This window comes from Aedes aegypti, chromosome 2 (genome assembly GCF_002204515.2).
Source record: "Aedes aegypti strain LVP_AGWG chromosome 2, AaegL5.0 Primary Assembly, whole genome shotgun sequence".
NCBI lineage: Eukaryota > Metazoa > Arthropoda > Insecta > Diptera > Culicidae > Aedes > Aedes aegypti.
The window spans coordinates 334,504,580-334,530,922 of NC_035108.1; the positions used below are offsets into that span (position 1 = coordinate 334,504,580).

The window sequence follows — 26,343 nt, forward strand, 5'->3', positions numbered from 1 at the left end:
AAAACAAGGAGAGATATATTTTTTGCTTTTTTTTTCACGCACACGGTGAAAGTTCCTTACGAAGTTTTCCATAAGTGCGAGTGCTTTGTAAATCTCTTTTTGTTTCGTAGTCGCGAATTATTGGACTTTTTACCAATACATGTATGGTTCTTAGCTGTCAGTATCATTCTTGTTTTGGCTGGGTTTGTTGCGTTCGATAGCGAACGAGCAAGATTCTAGATATTCGCTCATTTCCGACTGCGTGGATAAAATGGATTTATTTCAAAAATGATTCTTTCAGAACAAAGAAACATTCTTAGCATTTATAAATGACCAACACTACAATAAATACAGATTACATAAGTATAATATGGGATAGTATGACGCATGACTAAAAAATAACATTATATTAGCAAATTTCAGAAACTTCAACTGAATAAACATATGCCAACAGAATCAGCAGCGGCTGGAGCTGTATGCTCCCATATTTTAAACTTGGATTACAAAATCTCTGCTTCTATACTTAAAAAAAAAACAGTCGATTGGCGAGGAATCGACATTGATTTTTAATTTGCAATGATCGATTTCCATTACTCTCTTCGCATTATTACAAAAAATAACGGATTATCCTTTGCATCATGAGCTAGAAACAATGCGCAAGTATGAATTTTTATGAAGTTATAAGCCAGAGAGAGGATCGATGAAATTCTTAAAGTTTTGAAATATGAAAATTCTTAATTAAAATAAATGTTATTGAATTACGAAACAAATATCAAGATATAAATTCCCAGGAAAAATAAATTTTTGTTTGTATATCAAACATTTGTTGTCGTACACGGCATAGTAATGTTTTCATTCAGTGCTGTAAAATCGTTAACAAACTATTCAGAACACAAACGAATTTAATATGGAGATCATCACGAATAACAGAAACAGCTGTTCTATCTGTTTGAAAAATGACATTTCGTTTTGATTGACGCTTTCACTAACATCCTCATATGCTGTCAAAATATTGCACCGAAACCGTTCTATTTTCCGGTGTCAATTGTTACACTCGCACGGTGCACCGTCGGGAATAATCGAAAACGACATCAAATAACCAAAACGGCCGCTATGGAAATCATAAATAGCGCCACCGTAGCCACCGTAGTGTGTTTGACAGAACAGCAATGCTGTCACAATGTTAAATCCCATATCAAACGTGTGAGAATAAGGGCGTAAGTCGCATGATCGATTTCTCTTCATCGATCCTCTCTTTTGTGAATAAAGGTGACAAGAAGCGGGTTTGTTGGCATTTTTTCACTTCAGAACGCTAGGCTGCGATGCAATCTTGCGTCCTGAGGTGAAAAAAAGTTGACAAACCCGCATTTTGTCACCTTTATTCACAGAAGAGAGGATCGATGAAGAGAAATCGATCATGCGACTTACGCCCTTATTCTAGCACACGCTTGATATACAGTGGCGCCTTTGTTTTGATGCGGTGAGCACTTGCAAAAACTACCTTCAATGGATCATTAAAATAACCAAAACGGCCGCTATGGAAAGCATAGATAGCGCCACCGTAGCCTTGTGTGTTTGACAGAACAGCAATGCCGTCACAATGTTAAATCCCATATACAGTGGCGCCTTTGTTTTGATGCGGTGAGCACTTGCAAAAACTACATTCAATGATCCATTGAGCTCTCGCTGAGCGGTGTCACGAACAGGTGCGCAAATTTGCTGGTTGAAAATACTGCCGTTTGATTTTGCTGGGAACAGCTGATCTTTGTTATATTTTCAACCAGCATTCTTGAAATAATGTTGGTGACATGTAACGTGTATGTATTGCCGCGCGCTCACCAAATCGGAACGCGCGTGTGGGACACGCGACGTTTGACTCGTTCCCGACATATCCGTCTTTATGACATGTGTGGCGCTGCATTCTTACGATGTTCATGTACACAGCGCACTATTCAAATATTAGTCGCGACACTTGAAGATTGAGAAAAACATATATTAAAAAAATGTTTGTCCTTATTTCTATCGGACCCATAATACACGAGCGCAGAAACCACTATGATCCATTAATCATATTGTATATATATATATATATATATATATATATATATATATATATATATATATATATATATATATATATATATATATATATATATATATATATATATATATATATATATATATATAAATATATATATATATATAATACACGAGCGCAGAAACCACTATGATCCATTAATCATATTGTATATATAAACATATATATATACAGTCGACTCTCCACAACTCGATGTTCTATAACTTGATATACTCTATAACTCGATGGATTTTTCGGTCCCTTCAATTTTCCATACATCGTGCTCTCCATAAGTCGATATTTCTATAACTCAATATCTCCACTAGTCGATGTCACGTGAGAGGGAAATTTCTCTCCATAACTCGATATCTATTTTAAAATCTTTTTTATTTTGGGAAACGTGGTCCAATTCTTGTTTGGAGATGAAAAAACACATGCAAGTTGTAATAAAAGTTGAAAAACATGAAAATAAAAAAATATATTGTCAGTCAAAATAATATGATTTTTTGAGCATTTCGAAAAAAAAAATCAAATAATAGTTTGTAAAGTACAATCAACAAAATAATATTATTTTCTTACAGAGGTGATCATTTATGCATTAGAAATACAGGATTTTGTTTCATCGATTTTGTGACTTTTTGTTTCGGTACATTCTATAACTCAATAATTCTATAAGTCGATGGTCCCTTGAATATCGAGTTATGGAGAGTCGACTGTATATATATATATATATATATATATATATATATATATATATATATATATATATATATATATATATATATATATATATATATATATATACGCCTCATACAAAACTTTACTTTTTTTCAAACAAAAAATGTTATGGAGGGGGGTAGGGAGTTGAAAATGTTCAATTTCAGCGTTATATATATATATAACAAATACAGCGGGGATTCGCTGGTTGGAACACGACTGCCTTCCATCTAGCGAATCCGCCCGTTAGTTGGAACGACTGACAGCTGGTGAAAATGCTCCACACTAACGCTTCCGGAGAGCAAATCGTCACATAACGCACATATACATACGCATTTCAAGCGTATGCTAGAATAAGGGCGTTAGTCGCATGATCGATTTCTCTTCACCGATCCTCTCTTCTGTCATAACACCAAAAATGGTCATTTTTGATACCCACCCACCCCCTCGTAAGGCATTTTGTATGGATATTTTAAAAATTTTGTATGAGCTGTAACATCTTAAGGACACCCACCCACCCCCTTCAGCGTTATGAAATTTGTAAATGGGCCCTAACAAACCCGCATCTTGTCACCTTCATTGACAGAAGAGAGGATCGATGAAGAGAATTGTGACCTACACCCTTATTCTAGCACACGCTTGATTTGTTCTATATATGGAGACTTCAATGATACGGTGCTCAGACGTCAAAGTCAGTTGGACATTTTCTGTTGACATTTGAGTGCTTTTTAGTTGGAATACTTTCCAACCAGCGAACATCCAACCATCGACCATCGAACCATCGGTAGGGTTAATATATCGCAAACAGTTGCTTCTTTGTTAAACAATATCAGTGCTAGAGCATTAAACCATTTCAAATTATTTGTGTAACGAACAACAAACAGTGACAATATTGGAAAGTGTCCAGATATTGAAAAATTGAGGGAAACAGTAAAAATATAAAATTATCTATTTGTTTTTAATTATGAAACGTGGTTTTACGGCTAACCAGCCGAGTGGAAGTTTAACAACTACCGAAAAGCTAAACATTACATATAATTTGCAATTGGATTAGATGGACAAATTGATGTGAAGATTTGCGAAAAAGTTACACGTCTTCTCAGTGAGAATCGAACTCACGACTCTAGTTGGGGCGCGTTAACCACTACGCCATGAGAGGACTCATGAACGCAGAAGTTAACCTGAATTCGATTTCAGCTCAATAATCACGTGGTTCTTTTTCGCAAAGTGCACCTCTTTCGGAAGAATTAGATGCCCATCCAAACACAACGCTTTCTATATATATCCAATGCCTAGCCCGAGAGCAAAAAACAAAAAAAAAAAAAAAAAAAAAACAATGCGCTCTCGGGCTAGGCATTGGATATACCGTCGATGGGGGTGACAATGGGTCTAGGGGGTGAGATTGGGTCAAAACGGAAAAATATGTTTTCTGAAATATTTCAGCAAATAACGCTGATATTACTAAAATTAATAATTCATATGTTAGGGAACATATTATTACACATAATTCATAACAATATACATTTTTAGAAATAGTAGTTTTTGTGTACTACATCAATAAACTTGCATGTTGAAACTAGATAAAATTTACAACATTAAATTTCTCCTGTACAAAGTATCACGCATGTACTCTAGCCTCTATCGTTGTGTTAGTAGAATGTTGAAAGTCTTTTCATTACACATCACAAGTATTTTCCGGAATCTGTTTGATTTTCCCACAAAAAAATATTTTTTTTCGGTACGATGTCAAAAACATTGAAAATGGGGGTGACATTGGGTCAAGCAAGAACGATAGTAAATGAAATTCCAAGTCCATTTTTTTGACATTTTACGGTGCCGGGTGTTCTCTTTTTTCATTAAGATGTGTTTATTCTTTCTATATACAGAATCTCTGAAACATCAAACAAGTCTACTTGAGTATTCCGAGCATTGAATAACAATACAACGCATTTTGACAACTTCTCAAACCAGCAACTGTGTTTCGTGCGCAGCAACATCGTAAATTTTTATCAAAATGGTTTTTTTTTTCTAAATTTAATTGTTTGTCAGTGTTTTCATATAATAGAAACATCTCACGGAAGTACAAATGAGTTGGATCGCTGAAATACTGGGATTATGACGTCAACTTCTGCCTGAAATTTATTGATCGTGGAATGTCCCAACGAAATTTAACTCTTTGCGAAGGTTTAAAATAATCACTGTTTCAATACCCCTGAATGGGCTTTATAGCAATGGGGATGAGACTTTGAAGACAATTTGAGGGAAAAACCAAGAAAATTTATGTAAACTTGACGATAAATGTTGGGTTTACATATTTTTCCTCATAGCTCTTCAATTTTCTGTATAATTTTTCTTTTAAGTGGGTTTATCATACATGTGAAACATCTTAGATATCTTTTCGTCTTGTTTGCATCGTTTTTTATCAATATTTTTCAGTTGTGAATGGTTTTGAAATCATATTCTCAAAAACAAGTTATTTTAATTACAGTGACCCAATGTCACCCCCTCTATGGGGTGAGATTGGGTCATTTTTCATTCACTTGTGGTGCCGCTGTGAATAAATATTTGTCTTTAATTTTTTGAACAGTTGTTAATGTACCATCAAAGTACATACACACCAAATTTGAAGTTTATTGGAGTTAAATTGCGATAGTTATTCAAAAAATAAATCGCACATATCTCTTTTTGACCCATTGTCACCCCCAACGACGGTATATAGAAAGCGTTGTGTTTGGATGGGCATCTAATGCTTCCGAAAGAGGTGCACTTTGCGAAAAAAGTAAGAGGTTGTTTCCGAGATACGACCGCCAAGTTGACGTTGGATAACGTTAGCTTCTTCTATTTCCTAATTTAGGACCGTCACGAACTTATGAAAGATTTACCTAGAAATCTAAAAATCTAATCAATTTTCAAACTATTTGTTGCATGTCAATTCTGATCTATTATGGATATTGAGTGTTATTATTTGGTTGGTTCGGTTAACACCGATAGAACCGGTCGATGGAAGAAGAAGCATGGGCGGTAACTTGCTCTCCAAATAAACAGAGAAAGAGTTTTGGGTGATCTGTTTGTAGTATGAAAATGATGTCCGTAGTAGGGAATGCATCACCAAACTCGCAACTAAACAATGATCATGACTGCGATAATTGACAAGAAAATTATGAATGAAATGGATCACTTGTGAAATGCGACCGTTCCTTATGAATAATCCCAGAGATAATCATATTCTTTAGTCCTTACATTTAATAGATGGAAATAATATCCTTAGGGGCCATCCATTTATTACATAAAGGTTCATGGGGGGAGGGGGTTTCAGATTTCTCACGCGCCATACAATTTATATTTTAATTTATTTTTATTTCTATACAAAAATCAAAGGGGGCTGTGTACAAGACCCGATTGCATAACATTAACTACGCTGCGTCCTCGGAAACAGCCTCAAATTGCCGTATGTCAATTAATCAATTATAGTATGATGAAATGAGATGAATTAAGAGATTATAGCAAGTATGTGGTAAACACATTAGGGAATATTATACAAATAACTCTTTAAAACACATTTGTTGGCTCTGAAAAGGGCCGATTGAATTGTTGAATTTGCGTAACACGGACACATTTTGACGGCGCACTGGTTTCAATCCTCCTCGCCCGATGAGATTTACGATGCGCATGACGATGTGCGCTTCAACAAGCGGCTTTGGTCGATTTTCTTCAGCCATCTCGTACAACAGCTTGCCTCTGGTAGCGAGGAGCTGAGCAGGTTTGGAGAAGCTCTTACCAGCTCGAAAGCGAAAACAGAATGAAACCAGATTCAACGAAGGAGGGATGCTTTATACCCTTAGAATAGCAGATGATGCTCCTCCTTTCATATTCTTCGTTTTCTTATCTGGGAAATAGGCTATATGAAACTGATGTCTGGGTAAGGGATGTACAGATTAGCATTATGCTGTTATTGCAACCCGACGGCACTGCAGCAGCATCCTCGGCAACAGCTTCAAATTGCCGTATTGTCAATTATTCGTAATAAATCAATTATTGTATGATGCTATGAGATGAATTAAGAGATTATAGCAAGTATGTGGTAAACACATTAGGGAATATTATACAAATAACTCTTTAAAACACATTTGTTGGCTCCGGAAAGGGCCGATTGAATTGTTGAATTTGCGTAACACGGACACATTTTGGCGGCTTTGGTCGATTTTCTTCAGCCATCTCGAACAAATTAAAGAATATTACACAATCAACTCTTTAAAACACATTTGTTGGCTCTGAAAAGTGCCGATTGAATTGTTGAATTTGCGTAACACAGACACACTTTGACGGCGCACTGGTTGCAATCCTCCTCGCCCGATGAGATTTGCGGTGCGGATGACGATGTGCGCTTCAACAAGCGGCTTTGGTCGATTTTCTTCAGCAATCTCGTACAAATTAGGGAATATTACACGGACGGTGACGGCTGTGCCGCTCGATCTAATGAACCAGAATGACCACGCTAGCTTCCCGCATGGCAATGACAGCGGAGCACTGGCTGGTAGCGACGATTTCTGGCCGAAAACGATTATGCTGGCTGGTGCACTCAAATGAGCGGCTTCAGTTGCTGCGGCTCCGAAATGCGTGGTTCTTCGGTTCTAATGCGTGTTGTATTCGCGTCCTATTGAAAACTGAACTGAGGACGCGAATGACTCTCGAAATTTGCTTGCCGACCGTGTTCACAGTCTGACGGCAAAAAGAAGAATGAGGGAAGAAGCAGGGTGCGGTGCGCTTTTATAGTGGGAAGCGGAACCGAAAAATGTGCTTGAACGTGATTGGTTAGATAAGAAAGGGGTCAACGTTTTACGATATTTCAATAGTTTGTTGCTAATAATCAATAGTGTCCTCCATTTGAATCGACGCGTAGATAAATTTCCAATCGATTCATGGATGAATATTGAAAATCTATCGATAAATGACTGAGTTATTAGCGGTCAAAACCTGACCATTTTTCGTTACATGCTCAATTTTTCGTTTTTCTGAATTGTACCCCCATATGTTGCCGTAAGACGTTATCCAACGTCAAAAGAACCACGTGATTATTGAGCTGAAATCGAATTCAGGTTAACTTCTGCGTTCATGAGTCCTCTCATGGCGTAGTGGTTAACGCGCCCCAACTAGAGATCGGGGAGTCGTGAGTTCGATTCTCACTGAGAAGACGTGTAACTTTTTCGCAAATCTTCACATCAATTTGTCCATCTAATCCAATTGCAAATTATATGTAATGTTTAGCTTTTCGGTAGTTGATAAAATTATCGTTTGTCGAACGGTTCATGCTTCTACTTGAACAACACACTAATACATATGAGCATTTCACCTTATCTTACCTCAGCCTAACAGTTCGGCAAACAGTTAAAACATTATATACACTCCTGAAAACTTCTTTCGACAGCTTTGCAAATCTTTGCTGCGATCAATTTTATTTCTTACTTTATTTTTTCCTGGTTACGCAATTTGACATAAAATATATAATATTTTTATATATCGTATAAAATATATATATATATATATATATATATTCACTGCCTCGGAAAAGGCTTTTTAAAAAAACTAAATTTTACACTTGAACTTGGAAAAAAGAATTAAAATGGATTTAGGGACTTCTGAATTGTTCTAAACGAGTTGTTCACGACACGAACTACCAAGACGGAATGAATTTCTTTATTTGAAAATGGATAATTGAAGTTTAAGCCTGATTCTATTAACTGCTGACTCAAAACACTGTTCCTAGCCTGCCATGCTGTCGTCGTCGTCGTCGTCGTCAGCGTCTCACGGTGGGTTCGCGTCCGGTGTAAGTCTCTGGTTTCATGGTTTATGCTGCGCTGGTTTTCCACGCGAAGGAATGGATGGGCATCGTTCCGTGCGTGGCCGATGGGCAGCTTCTACCGTTGTTGTTGCTATCTGATGTTGTTGTTGTCTGTGCTGTTGTCTAATTGAAGTTATTCCCGGTGTTGGGTTCAATTCTGGATAATTCCATCTAGCGTTGTAGCTATGTGTTGTTGTTGTTGGTGAAACTGATCTAACCTTTCAGAGATGGTTGAGGATGGGTCCTTAACTAGATCCTCCTTGGGAAAAGAATCGTCTCGATTCTTGTGTGTTTGTGGGATGGCTGATACATGTGGCTTAATGATTTCCTCTGCGATTTGTTGTGGCCGTTTAGATACGGGCCTTAGTTTTTGAGAAATTTTTCTCCAAACTACTGTAGCAGAAATGATGATTGCAATTAAGAAACTTAAGGTGGACAACATGAATGACGAGTTTGTCCTTGTTCGATGAATTTTGGTGAAGTCCTCTAAAATTCTCCGATTGTGGATGTGTGCTTCTTCCAGATGCCAGGTTGGTTCAAAATTGCTTTCGGAAATCGAAAGTCCATCTAAAGGTAACACTTTAAGTGATTCTGTTTCTATAAGCTCAGTATTCTCGAACTTGGATTCGTTCAAATATACCGAACAATTGTGGAACTCCAAGAGGTATGATCCGGTTAAACTTCTATTTGAAACCCCACAGGATGAGTTAACTTGCAGAGCTCTAACGGATTTCAGCACGATGAGATTCTCTGTGATGAGTTTGACTTCCATCGGGTTGTTGCAGTTGGTAAAAGAGCAATTTGTCGATTGCCCTTGCAATAGCTTAGGGATGCATTCGTCGCTGCTTATGTTGATTAAGTTTCCATGATCGCAAAGTTTCCCCTTTTGAACACGCTTGCATTCGCCGGTGATGATGAACGTTGATTGGTTTCCTCGCATGGCATGGGCTGACTGGATCTTTAAAACTTTGTTCCCTACTGGTAAAGTTTCTAATAAAAAATTTTCATAGAGTGTGTTTTCCAATAGTGGAATTGAAATAATAAAAATAATTTTGGATTGACTGTGAAATGCATAAAAGTCAAGATAATCGTATGTTTCTTCTAGAGTGTTAAGGATCACGCCTTTTTCTTCTAATTTCCTGGTTGCAAAATCTAATTCGTGAGTGTTATATCCTAACATTTGTCAGTTGTAAGTTGTATGCGTGTAATCGAAGATGTACTAAAAGATATCGGCTCATGAGAGAAAATAGAATTGAGTTCAGTCGAACTTCAGCCGCAGTTGTAAGCGGAGGCTATTTATATCGGTGTACTGTTTATTACAGCAGAAGTGAGAAAACCCCTTAAAAGAATTATAAATCAAAAATAAGTCTAATCGGCAAGATAAAAAAGTGGCGACGAGAAGTGAAACGGATCCACGGATAATCAGCTCAGACGGAAAGTTTCCAGGGTGAGCTTGGGTAAGTAAAGTGTACGGTCTTTGTAGACAACGTGCTTGTAAGCAAAAATTTGCTAGAGTAGTTGTTGAGCATAGGAAAAGCTGTGATAGCCCTAGAGGTGTCTATCTAAGCCATTTCAGTGAAATAGCAATTCCTGGTGGTGAAAAAATTACGTACATTTCAAATTTCTTAAACTATCTTTTATTCTATTTATAATTACTAATCTTCATTTTGAATTTTCATTCGCAGTTCTCCATCTGTATTCAAAGTCATTACGCTTTGTTCGCTAATAAATAGGAGACGACTTTCAACGCCGAACAATATTGAAAGGATCGATAGCGAGAAGAAGGCTGACGGTCGTATACAGCAAAAGCGTGAGAGATCACCTAGAGCAGGGAGAAGGCCAAACCGCCGTAAACATCAAGAGCGTGAGTGACCATCTAGACCAACTGAGTCGTGGGAAGAAGTCAGACGATCGAGAAAATCGTTGAGGCTTAGTGCATGAGCGAGCATCAGCGAGCGAGAAGTTAATCATCAGGGCGTGAGCAGTGCATGTGCACCGAACGAAGATTTGCATGATCGTTTGGATTGTAACAATATCAATCATAATCGAACGGAGTATCGTATCACCATCTCCAGAGCGAGTGAACGGACGACAGACCGTCGGGCAATCAGCAAGTGGAAACCGTCGTCGGCGGTCGAAGTATTCAGTCCAGCAAACATTTCCAGAGCGTGAGCGACAAAGAGTGGAGTGACGTCAGTCAGAGAACTGCGCCGGTGAGGAGTTGCATCGGTGAGAGCTAGTGAGTAGTGAGCTGCACAAGTGAGTAGTTAAACTTTTCATCTCATTAGTAGACGGTGATTTTACAGAACAATGTCTGTTCCTGGCATGATCGGGACGATAGACCACTATCATGTTGGTAAATCGTTTTGTAACTACATCGAGCGTTTTGAAATCATGTGCAAGTTAAACAAAGTAAAGCCTGAGGAGAAAAAGCAATGGTTTATATCCCTTAGTGGTGATGATGTTTTCGATGAAATAAAATTGTTGTTTCCGAAGAAAAACGTAGATGATTTAGACTATGAGGAGATGATTAAAAAGTTGAAGTGTCGTTTTGACAAAACCGAGCCTGCACTTATGCATAGGTATAAATTTTACAATAAATTTCAAGGGCCAACGGAAAGTGCGGAAAATTTTGTTCTTGCGGTGAGACTTTTAGCTGAAAGTTGTAACTTTAAAGAATTTAAGGACGAAGCCATACGCGACCGGCTCATTTTCGGTTTGCGAGATAAAAAATTGCAGCGTAAGATACTGATGGAAGATGAGATAAATTTAGATGCACTAGAGAAGTTGATTATTAGTGACGAAGAAGCAGGTCAGAGAACTAAAGAAATTGTTGATCCGAATGAAGTTGGAGCAGTTCTGTCGGTGAAGCATCGATTAGGCCAAAGAAAGGAAGAAAATGCAGGTAGAAGTTCTGACCACCGCAGCGGGCGTTTCAGGTCAAGAAGTAGAAGTTACGATCGTTCAAATAGTCGTTCTAAAAGTAGGGAAAATAGTGCATCCATACGAGGTAGAACGGGCTGGAATGGACACAGAAGTGCAGTGTGAAACTATTGCAAGCGAGTGGGACATATTAGAAAAAACTGCTGGTTCTTAAATAATAACTCGGTGAAAGTCGTTAAGCAAGAAGACTCTGCAGATGCAGCACCGTTCGACAAATTCAATAGAATACGTATAAATAATTCCAGTGACGAATCGGATATAGAGTGCATGAAGATAGGAGGTAGTTCTACAGTGAGCAAGCCGTGCTTAGTAGAGGTGGAAGTTCAAGGGCGAAAGTTGTTAATGGAAGTGGATACGGGATCAGCAGTTGCTGTGATTAGTGAAAAGTTGTATAAAAAACATTTTCGTTCTGTTGATGTTAATGCATGTACCAAGAGATTAGTAGTGGTTAATGGAACCAGACTTGAGGTTACTGGACAGCTGTTAGTAGAGGTTAAACTCAATGGACGTAGTAGCTTGGAAAAACTTGTAGTTTTAAAAAGTGAAACTGATTTTACACTCCTACTGGGCAGAGACTGGATGGAGACCTTTTATCCGGAATGGAAACAAGTTTTCATGAGTAATGAAAACGTTAACCATCTAGCTCTTGAACAGTTCCGTGAAAAAGCTATAGGTTTCAAAGCCGATCTCACCTTTAAGTCAGAGCAACCGATATTTAAGCGTGCATATCAAGTACCATACAAACTTAAGGAGAAGTTTTTGGACCATCTTAACATGCTTGAACAACAGGGGGTGATTTCAGCCACTAAAGCTAGTGAGTGGGCATCACCCGTTATTGCAATTCCAAAAAAAGATGGAGAAATACGCATGATATCTCTTTGTGGCCATAAGCTAACAGCTCATCGGAATCAATTGAAGATGATGCATGCACCGTGCCGTCAATCGAAAGTGTTCGTAACCAACGCTGCATGGAATCTGGGAAACGCCGCAGAAGCACGCACCGTGCCGTCAATCGAAGGAGTTCGTAACCAAGGCTCCATGGGATCCAGGAAGCGCTGCAGAAGCCTAACAGAAGAAGCAGATTTCCTAGGATTTCCGGATGTCCCTTTGGTACCAGAAGATGTCCCGCCAGAGAAGAAACGTCATGTGCAGATACGCAGTCCTGTAGTGACGAGATCAAAGGCAAATTCTGACAACAGAGAAACATGAAGAGAAAGTAAAGAAATTTAGGGTCGTAGTTTTATCACGACGTCGAAGTATACTTGAAGTTAATGAAATGATTGCAATACATCTAATCGAAGATTGTTTTCAAATAATTCTTTATGAATTTATCTAAAAAGGGAAGAACTGTTATATCCTAACATTTGTCAGTTGTAAGTTGTATGCGTGTAATCGAAGATGTACTAAAAGATATCGGCTCATGAGAGAAAATAGAATTGAGTTCAGTCGAACTTCAGCCGCAGTTGTAAGCGGAGGCTATTTATATCGGTGTACTGTTTATTACAGCAGAAGTGAGAAAACCCCTTAAAAGAATTATAAATCAAAAATAAGTCTAATCGGCAAGATAAAAAAGTGAGATGATAAAATATTTTTAGAAAGAACTTTTAATTTGGCTAGTTTTACGGCTTCAAAAATGTCTTCTAAATAAGATTTTAGATAGTCTAGATTAAAATGAATTTTAAAGGTTTCTTTGACTACAATGAAGTTTTTCTTATCTGACTGATTTCTAGCTGCTATTAAATTCTTTTGAATTTGTATTTGCTGAATTTCTATCTGTTTAACAATTTTGTTTAACCTGTCCTGAAATTGAAAGTTAATCTTTTGCTGTTCATTATTCTCGTTAATTACGAGTTTTGTATTGAAAGATAGTTCCTGAATGGTTTTGGAAATTTCCACTAGATCATTTTCATCTAGATTGCCTGTAATTGTTTTGATCCCAGTCCCTAGAAAGTTAAAAAGTCCTCTTCTATGTCTTGATCTGAGTTGGAGTTCAGAGAAAATTTGATAAGTGTCAGCTAATTTGGCCTTGAGGAGGTCCGTTAATTCCGAAAAATTTCCGAAAGAGTCTATTCCGTTTATGTTGGCATCTAGCCTTCTGAAAATGGGTTCATAGCGTTCTAAATTAATAATATGAAAAAGCTTATGTTCTCCAATTTTCAGGTGACTATATCCTTGTTGTATGGTTAAGAGTCGCGGATTTAGGGCTAGGTTGGTAATTTGGAGGGATTGTGAGGATATGAAGTTTTCGGAAAGGATAAAAATGATGAGGATAGAGATGATATGGAGGATTCGCCTTTCCATTGTATTCCGTGTTTCGTTTGCCTAAAATTAGAAAGTGATTATTATATTGTGGGGATATTCTTCCACTTGATCCTTACCTAAAAAAATAAAAATGTATTAATATTATATTCCATTATTAATGATTATGTATGGGATGAAGGGAATAGGTTTAGATTAAACGGGGCCGATATGATTAGTATCTGGGCATGGGGGGTTTAGCATGAATGTGAGGTCATCAACGACCTGAATAATGGGTCGGATGCTATTTTTTCTCATGTTTCGGGTAACAGCAGCCCCAGCAGCTAGCTCAAATAGTCTCTCAACTATTTGGAGTTGTGCGCGAGCTTCTTTTTTCGTTGGTCGAAACGGTCGACGTGCTTGGAGTCTGTTTTTGATATCGAGCAGGTGCTGATGGCATAAGATCACCAGCATGTCATCGCTTGTTGCAAGATTCATTGCAGGATCTGAAACAGGGAAGACGGTTGTCACTTCCTGATTCTTCTCAGTTTAGATTTGTGAAGTTTTCTATTCCGATTGTCGATATAGGTGTTGTTTCGGTCAGTGTCTACTTTAGTTTGTTCGAATTGGTCTCTAGTTTTAGACTTTATTCCCTGCGTTCGATTTAAAACGGTTTGTTCGGGATCAAGGATGGGAGGCTCTTCTCGTCCAATATTATGGTAATCGTGTTGTTGCTTTTGGGTCTTTGCAATTTGAAGTGTGGTTTCAGTATAAATTTTATCTCTGGCAGTTCTGATAGCGTCTATATCTAGAGGAGCATCAATACTAGAGGGTTGGAATACCTCACGTGGCTTCAGTTTTGTAGCCGAGTGAATGGTGTTATTATAAAGAGAACAAGCAATGAGGAATTTTTCCTTATTGGCCAAATCTTCGTACTTGTGCTTATTAGTGCGAAAGATTTCACTGATTGTCGAGTGAAAACGTTCCACAATTCCATTGACTTGGCTGTGATTAGAAGGCGTGAAATATTGTTGTACGTGGAGGTCGAAAAGTAGGCCTCTTATCTCAATGGACTTTAGTGCGGGTTCATTATCCGACACTATCAATTTTGGGGTACCGTACATAGCAAAATATTTTAGTAAGGCTTTCCTGATATCTGATATACATCGAGACTTTATGGGCAAAAGTGTTCCGAATCTCGATAGAAATAGGGTCGGCTGTACAATATACACATCGACGTGAATAATGTCCAAAGGCCGTTTGGGAATGGGGGTTTCGGATAGCTGAATTTTATAGGGGTGCCTTTCGTACTTTTGCCGATTGCACACTTTGCATAGCAAAACATAGGCTCTGACTTTCTGTTTGAGCTTTGGAAAGTAGAACCGTCTGAATATTTCTTCCTTGTTTTCCAAAATACCTCTATGGGCTGTTTCGTGGGTGTCTGCGATGATCGTGTTCTGCTCTTCTGCAGTTTTCAAATCGATCAGTAATTTTTGGGAAATAACAACTTTAAAAGTTTTGCACCTACTAAAGTAGTTTTTATAAACTACTTGTAGAGATTGAAAGAGGGAATCAGGGCAATGGATACAATTAACCTTGCCTGGGCTCATGTATTCCCGAAATATTCTTATGAGAAGGGGAATCCCGAAGTGGACTTTAGTAATCGTCCTTCGGTGCATCCTTGGAAACACTTCTTCGTATTCCTCTGATTCATTAACTCCAATCTTTAGAATTAATTGATTATGGAAAATATTTACTGGGTTTTCTGTAAAGCTAATCAGATCTGATGAACTGAATTGTCATCATTAGAAACTTCTTCATTGACATTAATGTCTACTGTGATTCAGTTAACATTTGTCTGGGATTTTGGTTAGGATAAGGCTCTTTGGAATCTCCTGGGATTCTGGATAGAGCGTCGGCAACAACATTCTGTTTACCTGGCCTATGAATTATCTCAAAATCATATTCGAGCAACCTTAATCTCCATTTTACTAACTTTGTATTTGGAGTCTTCAAATTCAGAGCATAAGTAAGGGGTTGGTGGTCAGTGTATAGCTTAAACTTCTTTCCAAACAGGTAGGGTCGGAAGTATTGAGTCGCCCATACTATGGCCAATAGCTCCTTTTCTATGGCTGAATAATTTTTCTCTGTTTTGGTCAACGTTCGGGATGCGAACGCAACCGGTTTGTCTTTTCCCACTTGACCTTGCGATAGTACTGCTCCAAGTGCAAAGTTACTCGCGTCAGTAGTGAGGATAAACTGTTGGTCCATGTCGGGGTATGCTAAGACATCACTTTGTGTAAGTAACGCTTTACATTTCTCGAAAGTTTTTACAAATAGCGGTGTGTGTTCTATCATTTCGCCTTTGCGTAGTTGAGCTGTTAAAGGCTTAGTTATTTTGGCGAAATCCCTAATGAATCTACGATAGTACCCTAGGATTCCAAGAAATCCTTTGAGTTGCTTCTGATTCTTTGGTAGAGGCCACCTGTTAATGGCTTCTATCTTATTAGGATTAGGTTTTACTCCTTGGTCAGTGACAATATGACCGAGGAATCCGACTTCATTTTTCAAGAACTCGCTCTTATCTAATTGAACTTTTAGGTTTGCTTTTCGTAAGGCGGCGAAAACTTTTCTAAGATTTCCGATGTGTTCTTGAAGGGATGTTGAGAAAATGATGATATCGTCCATGTAGACGAGACAACATTTTCCTATTAAGTCTCTGAGTACATGATCCATTACACGTTGGAATGTCGCGGGCGCATTTTTCAGCCCGAAAGGCATTCTTACGAATTCGTAAAGGCCATGTTCTACTGGGGCCCAGATAGCCGTAGCGGTAAACGCGCAGCTATTCAGCATGATCATGCTGAGGGTCGTGGGTTCGAATCCCGCTGGTCGAGAATCTTTTCGTATAGGAAATTTTCTCGATTCCCAGGGCATAGAGTATCTTCGTACCTGCCACACGATATACACATGCAAAAATGGTCAATCGGCAAAGAAAGCTCTCAGTTAATAACTGTGGAAGTGCTCATAAGAACACTAATCTGAGAAGCAGGCTTTGTCCCAGTTGGGACGTAACGCCAGAAAGAAGAAGAATGTTCTACTGAGAAAGCCGTTTTAGGTACGTCCTTGGGGTGTACCTCTATTTGGTGGAATCCTGATGTTAGGTCTAGAGTAGTGAAATACTGGCATCGACCTAACTTATCCAAGATATCTGTTATATTTGGCAACGGGTATTTGTCGTCTATAGTTTTCTCATTTAATTTTCTATAGTCGACTACCAAGCGCCACTTCTGTTTGCCGGATGCATCAGCTTTCTTCGGCACAATCCATATGGGAGAGAACCAAGGTGATATGCTTGGCTGAATAATCCCTTTGGCAAGCATGTCTGCTATCTGTCGTTCGACTTCTTGTTTGTGGATGAATGGGTAACGATAGCTTTTCGTGTATACGGGAACGTTATCTTTAGTCTCTATTCTATGTTTTACCACATTGGAGAAAGAAAGGTCAGAACCCTCTCTGTAGAATACATCTTCGTATTCCTGAATGGCATTGAATAATTTTGATCTTTCTTCTTGGTTTAGATGAGATGATCGGATTTCATTGATTATCGGGGTATTGGAAGGTTGTTTTATAGGAGAGCGACTAATTTCTTCGAAGTTGTGAATTTCAGCTATAGGTACCTCGCTATCAAAAAGTAGGGTGTTAGGTTCGTGTTCTAGGTTAGTTACGGGAAATATACACTCAAAAAAATCCAAACGTCAAGGCTACGTGAAAAATCACGTAGAACCTGGAAAATGAATTTTTCAAGAATTTACCTGACATACGTAACAATCATCGGACCATAGATCAAAATTAAATGAACTGTCAATAGCTGCTACTAAAGTTCCCTATCACTACTACGTGATGATCACGTACGTAGTCTCATTCATTTTGACAGCTAAATGTTGTGTTCATTCAGTATCCATTCTACTGTGTGTCGGACGGACATAACAAATCCGTAAACGATTGGAACTGTTTGGGGGTACATGGATCGGTTAAAATTGATCCAGCTTGGTGAAAAAGTAAGTAAATGTTTAGATTGTTAACACTTGAAGTCTGCTAATATTGATTTTGTATTTTCTGTTTTGTTTTTCAGTCATCATAAATCTAAATCGTAATTCAGCGAAGCTGTAGCCAGGAGCGGGTTGCCAATAGTGACCACCGGACTTACGTGTAAAGTTCAAGATGGCACCAGTTTGCTCGGAGTCGCAGATACTAACCCGTGCCTCGAATTTTCCAACAACGACCTTAGATTAATTCAATTGAGTGTTAGAATAAGAACATCTCCCGCCCTTGTGCAAGAACCAGCTTCTCAGACCATCTCGACTATGGAAGAAGCATTGAACCAAATGTGAGAAACAAAGACCATCAATGAAATAAATAATGCAGATATGCAATTATGTCTGAGTTCAATTTACTTTGACTAACTTGAATTTGAAACAATTGATAAAAATCAACGCGAAACAACGTGATGTGAACTATAATGTTCAATAAAATGCACTGAAATGTCACCTACCTTCCACTAACGCAATTTGTAAAACGTACGAAAAAAACACGTAGCAACTACCGGACACACCAGTGAAATGAAAGAAGCTCGCGAGTTCATGCGTTCATTCATCGTCACCTATGATTCACGTAAGTGCTACGGGAAAAGTGCGATGGAAAAAAATTACGTATGTTTTCACGTAGCCTCGACGTGTGGATTATTTTGAGTGTAGCATGATGATTTTCTGCGGTGTATACACCTTGAGGTATGAGAATATTGGGTGTAATAAAGATATCACTGTGGATATAGAAATCTCCTTCTTTTATTGAGACAGGAAGTGATTTGTTGATAGTTTCTTGGCTATTAAAATTTATTTGCGCGTAGTTTGGAAATTTTTTCTTCATAGGAATATTTATGTCACCTATAGTGAGAGTGTTCGATGCTGTGTCTATGATAGCGTTGAGTGCATTGAGAGTTTCAAAACCGATTAGTCCGTCGAAAAACTCATGAAATTTGAAAACGTAATATTTTTGATGGGGAAGGGTACCATAATTAAAAAACATGTTTACTTATATATATTGGCTTAGATCAAAGGATCCATTGATGTTCTTAATTCTGCTTGGAGGTCTAACTTTTCGTATTTTAGGGTTTGCGTATTGAGGTGATATGTAATTTTTATTAGCTCCTGTATCTACTAGGAATTTCAATGTTCTATTTTTTGTCTGGATCTTGACATACGGTAGAAAGTTATTAGGTGTTATTCGGTGTGTTCCGGCCTTGGATCCGATTGAAAATTTACCTCATCATCAACCGGAGGCTCATATAATTCTTGAGGATTGTGATGGTCGTAATATTCATATGCTTCTTCAGTAGTTGTTTCTGGGGGTTCATTCAATTCCTGATAATTAATTTGGTTTGAAACTGTAGGGTTTCTCCGAAAATTGTTGTGAGAATGGGGTTCATTTTTTATGGCAAGTATTGGCGGTCTGGTTTGGTTTTGATAATTCGCCACATTACTGGATGAAGGTAGGTTATTGTGTGTAAGTGGTGGTCTGTTTGCAGATTGGTAAGGGTAAGGTTTTGGGTGAGGAAAATATCCTGGTCGATTGGTTTTGGTTAGAGTAGTAATAGGGTTGGTTTGGATTCCAATTTCCATGGCGATTTGTAACATTCTGAGCTCTGTGGATTTTTGGAGGATCAATAAGTGGTTTTGTTTCGAATTTAGACTTTTCTTTTTTTCTACTCGCTGCGTTTGCTTGGTCTTGGGCATGCTGATAGGCAGACAGAAGGTCTTTTGGCCTGCTGGTTCGCGTTAGTGAAGAAATAGGTTCGTGCAAGCCATCTATGTATGCATTCATTAACATGGATTCGTATGAAGCCATTACTGCTTTTGCACAGGGTTTTAGACTAGGGTCTAAAACTACTTTTGCATTAAGATCTGCTAAAATTTCTGTGCATTCTTCATAGAATTCTTCTACAGATCGATTACCTTGTTTGACATAAGGAATTTTGCTTATTATTGTAGCAAGATCCCGTTTGTCACCGAAACGGTCGGTAAGTTGGGCCTTAATGTGGTCCCACCTACATTCGGTTTGGTTATTCAGCAAAATTTCGTTAGCTTTGCCGGTAATTTTATCACGAATAACGGATGTCCAAATTTTAATCGCGTTATCCTTTTCATTCGCTGGGACTTGCGCTGTCGCACACTCCAGCTTCTGTTCGACAGAGCTTATCCATGCGGGAAGCTCTTTTGCATTACCATCGTATCCAGGTATTATTTTTATAATATCTGGAATACGAGTAACATCAAAAGTACTCGCGTATGGAGTAGTTGTCAGGGCAGCTGAACTAGGTGCAGCATTTGAACTTTGTAAATTATCGATCTGAATTCGTTGTAGCTCTAGGAGCCTTTCTAACTCATCCATCTTTTGGATGAGTTCTTGATTTTGATTTTCGCTCATAGCTTTAGATCTTGTGCTACGCATAGAGTTCCTAGTCAATCACTTCACTTTACTTATAATATTTTTCACTTCTATCAATTATTAAATTATTCACTTTTCAGTTATTCGATTATTCACTTGTTTGTTTATAAAAATATAGGAAATTAAAATTTACTTACGTTTAAATTTTTTGTCGATATTCCCTCGACTTGCTGCTGGTCCGGTCGATATTCCTTCGGCTGGTCCTGCTGCGGTTGATTCCGCCTGTATGGTTCTGATGTAGGGTCTAACGTTCCGTTCCTCCTGCGGGGTGAGTCCGCAATTCGACGATATTCCCTCGTCGACGCCTTTCAGTGTTCCGATTTTCTCTCGTTGGCTGTCTGGCAGGAACTTCACAACACTCGCGGGTATGAAACGAGGAACGCGTAATCCGTTACGACTGCGCCAATTATGATTTACTGCCTCGGAAAAGGCTTTTTTAAAAAACTAAATTTTACACTTGAACTTGGAAAAAAGAATTAAAATGGATTTAGGGACTTCTGAATTGTTCTAAACGAGTTGTTCACGACACGAACTACCAAGACGGAATGAATTTCTTTATTTGAAAATGGATAATTGAAGTTTAAGCCTGATTCTATTAACTGCTGACTCAAAACACTGTTCCTAGCCTGCCATGCTGTCGTCGTCGTCGTCGTCAGCGTCTCACGGTGGGTTCGCGTCCGGTGTAAGTCTCTGGTTTCATGGTTTATGCTGCGCTGGTTTTCCACGCGAAGGAATGGATGGGCATCGTTCCGTGCGTGGCCGATGGGCAGCTTCTACCGTTGTTGTTGCTATCTGATGTTGTTGTTGTCTGTGCTGTTGTCTAATTGAAGTTATTCCCGGTGTTGGGTTCAATTCTGGATAATTCCATCTAGCGTTGTAGCTATGTGTTGTTGTTGGTGAAACTGATCTAACCTTTCAGAGATGGTTGAAGTTGGGTCCTTAACTTATATATATATATATATATATATATATATATATATATATATATATATATATATATATATATATATATATATATATATATATATATATATATATATATATATACTTTTTTTTATAATTTTTCGACTATCACATGATATAAAGATAAACATTTGCTATATTCTTTTTCTGAGACGAGACTCGCGAAGACGGTCTTCTTTTTCTGTCATTGCTGAGTTTTTTCTTATTCATCTCTGTGTTTCCATCAATCATGCGCAAGTCGTTCAAACCCTCACATGAACATCCCAGCAAATATGCAATTGCAATTGCATCACACTGAAGCATAAAAAGCCGATTTGGGGTATTTAGAGGTGTGGGCGAACATCAAATTAGTATTTGTGATAACATCAGTTTTGAAGTGGTAGTTGTGCAATGCCAACTTCGGTGAGCCGAAAGTTCACGAAGTAGCCGAAGATGACGTCACGTTGAGAAAGCTGCGAACAAAATTTTTCGCAGCCTTGTCGTCACCATCAGCTGATCGTTTTGTTTACTACTTTTTCGTGACTAATACAAGCAAACACATACTAAGAGCCGGACCTGTTATATATGACATGGACTTATCCACGGTCTTCTTTTATCCTCGACTTTCTTTTTCTTTTCTGCTCTAAATGCGGGCAATGTTTACATTAAATGACATCCGGACCAACATCCGGACAACTAATGTTCACCGGATGAACACGAAGTGGATGAATGCACAACGACATCGTTTATTTTTTGTAAACACGGCCCGCAGTAAAGGTTTTCATCCCGCTGGAAGTTGCAGCGTGACGTCATCGTAGATTAGTTCATTGATAAAAAGCCTTTGAAGTGAAATTCCATACCAGAAAAAGTAGCAGACATTAAAAATAACTATAGTTTTGTGTTTAGATTTATCAGCATCTTTGAAAAACTGCTCCGAACACTGACGTTTTTATAACAGTTTATTTTGAATACCGTCGTGCGGGGTGACATTGGGCCTTAAGGGTGACTTTGGGCCACATTTTCTACAGCAAACTAAAACCAGAAATATGAAAACAATGTGGCAAGTTTCAAGAATACGTTATGAATAGTCACTGAATAGCCATGGATTAGTTTTTTGACACCCATATTGGCCATGAGATGCATCGAAAAGGGCGGTCAAAGTCACCCCCTAGGCCCAATGTCACCCCGCACGACGGTACAATACTTTTCAATTTTTCAGTTATAAAAACCGACTGACTGCATTTGGACGTTTCGCGACAGCGGAATCTGGGCTGTATATGACGTTAATATTTTTCCTCTTCCTTGTCAACTTCGGGGATTGCATGTTATTCCAGAAGAAATTTCAAAAATTTATGCAGTTTGGCGAAACCGCCCCGACTACCTCTACACACTTTAATTTTTTACCGTAATCCGTGAATTTCACCGTAATCTCAACAGCTGATCAGTTCGGTAAAATAAAACACCGTAATTCCATCGAAATTCAACGGATTCCGGTGAAATTTTACCGAAAACTGTAAAAATTTACCATACTCCGTAGATTTATTTCACTGAACTTTTCAGCTGTTGAGATTACGGTGAAATTCACGGATTGCTGTAAAATAATTTAAGTCTGTATATTTGTATTCTGCACTGTTCATACAATAACAAATGTTTATGGGCCTTGGTTTTGAACAAACTGTTCCTCCCACCATGAATGACCACGTGGTTTCTGAACGGCCGCTAGTTTTCCTGTAAGTGGGCTTTCCCGATATTCCAGTTGTTTGTGAAACGTATTTATGCATGAAAATACTTCCTCAGATAAATATTCAGCTGTGAAGACAAATATAGCATGGTTTACTTGTTTGTTGTTCTGTGAATAGCAGTGCGCGGAATTAGGGACTTATAAAAAATGACGTGCCCTAATTCCGCGCAATACTTTTTGGGATAAATCTCAATAATTATGCTAATATTTGAAAAGATTTCATAGAAGCATCAAGAAACATATCTGTAGCAAGTAGTTCCACAGAATATTGCATGAAAAATAAAACATTTTTAATAAAGAAATCACGTTTGTTTGTGTCCTACAGTCTTAGCACGGACGCTAAGGAAATAGAAAAAATGGCCTCTACTTTTTTTTTTTTTTTTTTTTTGGAATGAGGGAAAGCCTGTAGGAGTGAAAAAAAAAAATCTCTTCTCCTATAGGCATAAAACCCTCAAACCTATCTTTATTTAGGCCCTTACCATTAAGTATTAGGGGCCGATTCAATAATGTTATATACAATGTTTGTATTAATTTTGTTTAGCTTCTACATCTTGTCATACTTTCACGACAAGTTAGAAGTTCTAAACTCGGGGCTTGGGATGCATCGTAGGACGGTACTCTTGTCACTCCATCTTCTCAATGGATTTGTGAAGTTGCTCAGATGAGATGGTGATGATCAGCTCAATGGTATTATTGGAGGCGTCGTGCAGTTCAAAATGGTGGCTTGAGGAAAATTTGAGGAAATGGAATCGGTATGATATGTGGCTTAAGACATCCGTCAATCACTCAAGTCGCAGGTAATAGTAGTTCACTGTTAAAGACAAAAATTAGATAGGAAAGTCAATAGCTTTTAGAAATTTATATATAGGATTTAGGAAATTGGGATTGCGAGAAAACAGAGCATCGCGGACTGTTGCGTTGGGTGGTTTCCATAAAACAGGAAGGGAATCAATCAATTCTTGTCTTTTTACTTCATATTTAGAACAAACCCAAACGACGTGTTCTATATCTTCAAATCCTTCACCACAGTCACAATGATTAGTATCACTTAAACCAATACGCTTAAGGTGAGCCTTAGATCTATAATGATTCGACATTAGTCTAGAAATAACCTTAATAAAGTCCCTAGTCAGATTATAATCTTTAAACCATGATTTTTTTGATACTTTTGGTGCAAGACCGTATAAGTAACGTCCCATAGATCCTTCATCCCAAGATCTTTGCCATTCAGCAATTGCTTTCCGACGACATGTTTGAAAAAACTCCCTAAAATCAATTTTTCTTTCAAAAATTTCACCTACTATGGCACCTTTTTTGGCTAAAATATCTGCCTTTTCATTACCATTGATGAGGCAATGTGATGGTATCCATATGAAAGTGATGCTGAAAGAGCGCATTGTTAATGTATTCAATAGTTTTCTTATTTCAATAATAAAATATGTTGCATTTTGTGGTTTTATTGATTTTAAAGCTTCAATAGAGCTAAGACTGTCGGAAAATATGTAATAGCTGCCAACCGATAAACTAAGGATGATAATTAAAGCATTATATATCGCTGCCAACTCCGCAACAAATACTGAACATGGATTCTTAAGCTGATGATATATAGAAACGTTTTCATTGAAAACACCGTAACCTACACTATTATCTATGCTAGAGCCATCAGTGTAAAAACATTTGTCAGAAGAAAGTCTTCCATATTTCGATGAAAATATTAAAGGTATTATTTTGGATCTCAAGTAATCTGGAATATTATTTATTTCTTGTTTCATAGAAATGTCATATGTAACTTTATCGTTGTTTAACTGAAGGAAATTCATATTAAGCTGTTCTGAATCTATTATAGCAGGTGAAATATCTTCAGACATGTGCCAATAATAAAGTGGCATTCGTCTGGACTGTACCATTAATTGCAGAAGTTTTTCAAAGTTTGCAATGATAATAGGATTCATGATTTCACTGCGAATTAGAAACCGACTCCCAAGCTCATAGAACCTAATCATTAAAGGAGGAACACCCGCTAGGACTTCCAAACTTTTAGTATGAGTAGAATTCATAGATCCCAATGCTAAACGAAGACATCGATACTGAACCCTTTCTAGAACAAGGATATGTGTACGTGCAGCTGGATAAAAGCAAAAACTTCCATACTCTATCACAGATCGTATCGTTGTCTTGTACAACCTAATTAAGTCTTCTGGATGAGCTCCCCACCAACTTCCAGTAATGGACCTGATAAAATTTATTCTTTGCTCACACTTAGATTTTATATATTGAACATGTTTTTTCCATGTACACTTGGAATCTAACCAAATACCCAAGTATTTGTAGGATAAAGATTGATTAATTTTTTTCCCTGATAGCTGTAGTTCAAATTTTGCTGGATGATGTTTTTTAGAAAAAACAACCATTTCAGTCTTTTCTGGTGAAAATTCGATTCCTAAATCAGTTGCCCATGAAGACAAACTATCTAATGTAGCTTGAAGCGGAGCTTGCATATCTTCTCTATCTTTACCTATTACAGAAATTACACAATCATCAGCTAATTGTCTGAGAGTACATCCTTCAGCCAAGCAATTATCAATCTCACTCACATATATGTTATACAGAAGTGGACTCAGGCAAGAGCCCTGAGGCAAACCCATATAACTTACTCGGTATTCTGAGATTGAGCCACTAGAAAAATACATGTGCTTTTCCCTTAATAAATTATTCACAAAATTATTGAGTTTTGGAGAAAGTCCTTTCCTATGCAATTTTTGAGTAAGAATGCCAAGGGAAACTGAATCAAAGGCCCCTTTTATATCTAGAAATACAGAGGTCATTTGTTGTTTACTACCAAACGCTATATCAATTTCAGTTGTCAACAAACCAAGACAATCGGTAGTCCCTTTTCCTTTACGAAAACCAAATTGTGTTTCTGAAATCAACTTATTTGATTCAGCCCAATTGTCTAAACGGTTCAGAATCATTTTTTCCATTAATTTTCGTATACATGACAACATAGAAATGGGACGATAAGAGTTGTGATCAGAAGGTGGCTTACCCGGTTTTTGGACCGCAATTACCTTGACTTTTCTCCAATCATTTGGAATAACATTATGGTCTAGGAACCAATTAAATAAATTCAATAATCTTTTTTTAGCTACATCTGGAAGATGTTTTAATAGATCAAATTTTATACCATCTTTCCCTGGAGAATTGTTCCTTCCTGATAGAAGAGCTAATGAAAACTCAATCATTGTGAACATTGGTACACTATCCTCAGAAGTATCAAAACAAATTTGGTTTTCTGAAACAATATCCGGGCAAATTTTTTTAGCAAACTTTTTGATCCATTCATGTGAATACTCTTTATCC

At 37.8% G+C, this 26,343-nt stretch overlaps 1 long non-coding RNA gene across 1 annotated transcript; it reads left to right on the forward strand.

Moving 5' to 3' along the window:
- Positions 1-17,318: 17,318 nt before the first annotated feature.
- On the forward strand, positions 17,319-18,232 carry LOC110676801. Its single transcript, XR_002500733.1, has 2 exons — positions 17,319-17,854; positions 17,929-18,232. It is a non-coding gene; the product is annotated as an uncharacterized LOC110676801 (long non-coding RNA).
- The last annotated feature ends 8,111 nt before the right edge of the window (positions 18,233-26,343 follow it).